This window comes from Orycteropus afer, unplaced genomic scaffold, assembly GCF_000298275.1.
Source record: "Orycteropus afer afer isolate SDZICR_OR568_19922 unplaced genomic scaffold, OryAfe1.0 scaffold00035, whole genome shotgun sequence".
Taxonomy (NCBI): Eukaryota; Metazoa; Chordata; class Mammalia; order Tubulidentata; family Orycteropodidae; genus Orycteropus; species Orycteropus afer.
In genome coordinates this window covers 13,341,110-13,346,594 of record NW_006921622.1, presented here as the reverse complement: position 1 = coordinate 13,346,594, position 5,485 = coordinate 13,341,110, and positions in this window count along the sequence as shown.

Genomic DNA, 5,485 nt, shown 5'->3' with positions numbered 1-5,485 from the left:
ACCATCTTGCCCCAGCACTAGTAGCAAAGTTCTACAAGACAAAAAATAACAAACGCTGGCGAGGATGTGGAGAGATTGGGACTCTCATACACTGCTGGTGGGATTGTAAATTGGTACAATCACTTTGAAAAGCAGTATGGAGATTCCTTAAAAAGTTGGAATTAGAAATACCATTTGACCCAGCCATTCCACTACTAAGTATATATCCTAAGGAAGTGAGAGCCATGACAAGAACAGACATATGCACACCCATGTTCACTGCAGCACTATTTACAATAGGCAAAAGAAACAACCTCGGTGTCCATCAACTGAGGAATGGATAACCAAACTAAAGTACATACATACAATGGAATACCATGCAACCCTAAAGAACAACGTATAATATGCAAAACACCGCATAATGTGGATGAACTTGGAGGACATTATGCTGAGCAAAATAAGTCAATCACAGGAGGACAAATATTGTATTAGTCCATTATTGTAAAAGTCAAGGAAAGGTTTATCTATGGAAGGAAATTTTATTTGTTGGTTACCAGGCGTGGGAGGGGAGGGAACACTTAGATACGTAGAGATAAGTTTTGATTTTGGTGAAGAGAAAGGTAGTGTACCAAATGTGAGTGATCAACATGATGGCATTGAGGAAGAGGGAGACATAGAGAGGTACATGGGAGGTACAGACAACAAAGATGAACCCTTTTGCACATAGAATACTGCACTGTCAGTGAAGGCAAACATGGTTATACGGGTGGAGAGATGGGTGGGCAGGCTGAACTATTAGGTATGTCTATGAAGTGGGGAGTGTACCCAAGACCATGTATAGGGTTGGCAGACAAAGGTCCTATAAGTGTATTTGTATGATCTGTAAGAATTCCCAGGTGCATAGTACAGCTGACAAGGGACAAGGTTGTAGTCACTTCTTGGTCATTGCCAGCTACCCAGAAGGACCAAGTAGTTGAACTGGTAGGCTGGGGACCCTAGTCACAGGGGACATCAAGCTCAACTGGCATAACATCCTGCACAAAACACTGTTCCACCTCCTACTTTGGCGAGTAGTGACTGGGATGTTAAAAGCTTACAAACAGCCATCTAGGTGCAATGACGGGTCCTTGTCCAGAGCACAGAGAAAACTAGTTTGCCATAAACAATTTATACACATTTTGTTTCATGACATTAGTTGCTATCTCTCAACATAACAGCATTCTTTTTACTTCCTCCCTGGGTTTCCTGTTTCATTTTTCCATTTTTCCTTCCCGTTCCTGCCTTCTGAACTTTGGTTGAGGACAAATCCTGCCCTTTTGGTCTTCTATAATTGAGTGTTCTGAGGTGCTCTCATGGCTGCTAACCGAAAGGTCGACAGTTTGGTCTAATCATCTGTTCCAGGGCAGAAAGATGAAGCAATCTGTGTCCACAAAGATTTATAGCTTTGGAAACCCTATAGGGCAGTTCTACTCTGTGCTAAAGGCTCTTTATGGTCAGAATAAACTTGATGGCATTGGGCTGTTTTGGTTTAGTTCTGAGAAGCATATTCCTCACGGGTGTTACTATTCACTTAACAGGCCTGTCTACTCTTTGGCTGAAAGGTGACCTCCAGGAGCGGGTTCATTTCCATGTTTGAAGGGCCATACTGTCAGGGATTCTATCAGTTTCTATCAGACCAGTAAGTCTGCTCTTTTTTTTTATGATTTTAAACTTTGTTCTACATTTTCCCCCCATTCTGTCCAGAACCTTCTATAGTGATCCTGATCAGAGCAGTTGGTAGTGGAAATTGGGCACCACCTAGTTCTTCAGGCTACTAGATGCTGTGGTTTGCGTGGTCCATTAGTCCTTTGTGCTAATAGTTTATCCGAGTTGTTGATTTCCTTCACGCTGATTTGCTCTGGATGGGAATAGACAAATAACTGTATCTTATAAATTCTAATTCTAATCATACAGTTTTCTGTCTACTTTTTGTTTTATTTTTCCCCAGGTCCAAGTTCTGAAACCTTCTTTTCCTTGCCCTCACTATGTACATTTCTAAGCATTTACCTGATTCTAGTTTATTGTTAATATACTTTGGTTTCAGGGAGCAAATAATCTAGCCTACAGAATTTCAAGTACCATGTTATGTTAAACGGAAAATTCTGTGTTAAATTAGAACAAATAAACACTGTGTGAGGACAAAATAAAATATATTGCTTTTATGCAGATGTTGCTGACAATAATTCTGAATGCTTAGAAGTATTCCCCTCAGAGGTCTGGGGTTGGAAGACATCTGATATTTAGATAAGCATGTCCCTCTGTGGAAGGAAACACCAGGTAATATATAAAAGTAATGTGTTTTATTTTGAATATGTTTTATCCTAACCAAAAAAAACCCCAAAAAACATAACTCACTGCCATCAAGTCAGATCGAACTCATAGTGATCCCTTCTTGGGTTTCCAAGGTAGGATCACTATGGAAGTAGAATGCCTAATCTTCCTTCCAAGGAGTGGCTGGTGGATTTGAACTGCCAGGCTTCTGTTTAGGAGTCAAATGCCTTAGGCACTACACCACCAGAGGTCCTTGTTACTTCAGGAGCACTTAATATTTTGGTTAGCTGCAAATCACGAAATTTTTGAGCTAGAAAAACCCTGGTAACCATTCAAAGTAAGGGCAACAATTTTGCAATTAAAAAGTCAAAGTTTAGAGAGGTGTCGGAACCTTGATCTAGGCACAGGTACAAAGAGTATCTCCTACTCTAACTTAGCAACTGATTCAGCCTTCCCCTGAAGAAGGCGATACACTTGGAAGCTTTTTGAGTAATATCCTTTACTCTGAAATTCTATCAAATTTACTCTGAAATTCTATCAACTTCCATCATCACCTCTCCCTTCAGAGTGCCATTAAACACTGTACAAGGAAGATGTAAGCATAGAATAGACATAAATAGACCCTAGTGCCACAATGTTCAGCAGACAACATGCCAATTTTTATTACAGGAAATGAAATAGGCAAAATAATAGCAATCACAAGCAATGTTGAAATGCTAACAGAATGCCTCCACTGTACTTAAATAATAAACCACCCTTAGTTCTAGCTAAACAACTAATTAATTGTTCCTAACAGGTTCTTTTGGTATTTAATTTTCCTATCATAGTAATGATATATACTTATTTGTATTATTTACAAATTACTTATAAATTACAAATTATTTACAAATTATTTATAAATTACTCCCAACTGCACCTTCATTTTTCTAAGCAATTTTATTTATTTGTTTTTCTTGATCATTATCCCTAGTATTAACTTAGGCCAAGAGGCCTTACTGAGACTCATTCAGATGTGCATTGGGTTCTTTTACAATGCAAATCAGAAATTAATGTCTTATGTAATCTATTTATCTATTCATGTATATTTAATGTGAAATAATATTATGTGAATGGTTAAGGTAAAAATGAGATTAAAATTTTACTATCTAAAAAATAATAAAATTTTCTACATTATTCAATGACTTCTGGGACACTGTGTATATGTAAAATTTTGCTAGTAATTCAATACTCCTCATGTATAAATTTATTTCAAGTTGTGTGTTAGGCCTCTGGAGCTGATGATACATTCATTATATTGCACGAGTTTCTTTGAAGAGTAATGTTTCAAAGAGCCTCTAAAGCTGCACTTTAGAGACCACAAGATTCCTGTTCAATTTACGCACAGTGCCTGCCATATACGAGATAAATCAGCAACTAGTTGTTGAATGAATGAATACTGTGTTGACTAAGGGTTAGGCAATCTACTTCCGTAGTTATACTGCCTCAGAAACCCAAGGAGGGGTCGTCATGAGTTGGGTCCGACTTGACGGCACAAAACACCAACAACAATGAGAGGGAAGGAGCTCTGGTGGCATAGTGCTTAAGGCATTTGGCTGCTAACCAGGTTGGGGGTTCAAACCCACCAGCCACACTGTGGAAGGAAGTATGGGCAATCTACTTCTGTAAAGATTTACCACCTCAGAAACCCAAAGGAGGTCACTATGAGTTGGAATCAACTCAATGGCAGTGAGTTTGGTTTTTTTAGTTTTAAGAGAGAGAGAGGGACTTTCATCAATTACATTTTTGAATGATACAGAGGTACAGTCTTGGCTTTTCTCACAAGGTGTGATATCATCTGCTTGCTCCTCCAGATGTACTCACCTCCCTTCTCCACTTCATCTGTGCTCAAGAAGCATCAAAGAGCTCCATTGCCCCCCCACTTCCAGTTACTTTCAGCCAATAGGAGGCAAGAAACCCAAGAGTGGAAAGAGACAAGTCAGGGTATTTCTCATGTTCCCTCCTTTCTGGGCTGCTGTGGTTGTTTCCCTCTACTAAGACCACTGCTCTTGCCAGCTGGTCTTATCCTATTAGTATTATCTCCATAGTCCAGTAACTTATCCCTTCTTTTCTCTTTCAGGTAGAAGGGTGGTGACAGCTCCCTGCAGCCACTACTAGTTGCTGGTGAGTCAACTCTCTCATGGCAACCCTATGTATGTCAGAGTAGAACTGTGGGTTTTCAAATATAGGGTTTTTAATGGCTGAGTTTTTGGAAGTAAACTGCCAGACCTTTATCCCCAGGTGTCTCTGGGCACACTCAAACCTCCAAACTTTGGGGTCACAGCCAAGAACATTAATACTTTGCACCACCCAGGGACTCTCCCTGTAGTCACCAGCCTTGGAATACCACACCATCCTTTACTTCTTTCCTTAAAATGCTGCTCACAGTATTTCTCAAACTTTGCTGCACATTGGAATCCCTGGAAAACTTTAAAAGTATTTTCATGCACACTTGGAACAATCAATCGTTGGGAGAACAGAAGGGAAGTGTTTGCACAGGGAGACAATTGGGGGTGGGGGCAGGAGTGCATGGGAGGAAAGGACCCAGGGAAGAGGTAACTACAGGGAGGAAGTGGGAAGAGAGCTGTTACATAGTGGGGAATGGCAGTCAATGACATGGAACAAAATGTGTAGGAACTGCTATATGGAAAATGATTTGCTCTAAAGTTTCATCCCAATCACAATAAAAAACTTAAAGAAAAAAAAAAATGCTGCTTACATCTTTGCAAGCAGCCCTTTTATTAAACTTTCCTTAAATACTTAGCTTGAGTTAACCATCTGCTTCCTGACAGAATTCTGGCTGACACACAAGACTTCTAGGAAATTGCACATCTACCACATATTAAAATATTAGGAGAATACTACAAGATAAATTTAACATCACCAAAGAGAAAGGAAAATGGTGCTCATTTGTTTAGCTGAGCTAATGATTTCAAGTCAATCTGATAAGGTTCCCTACATCTGAATAGGGCTAATCTATCTACCAATAATTATCATGTAAATTTTGTGTCAGACACTGGGCCAGGCACAGGAATATGAAAAGACACAATTCCTGCCACAAGCATTTTACATTCTAGTCAGTGGATAAAGGTAGTGCCTAAGGTACCTGACTGCTAACCAGAAGGCCGGCGGTTCAAAATACACCAGCCACTCCTCTGAA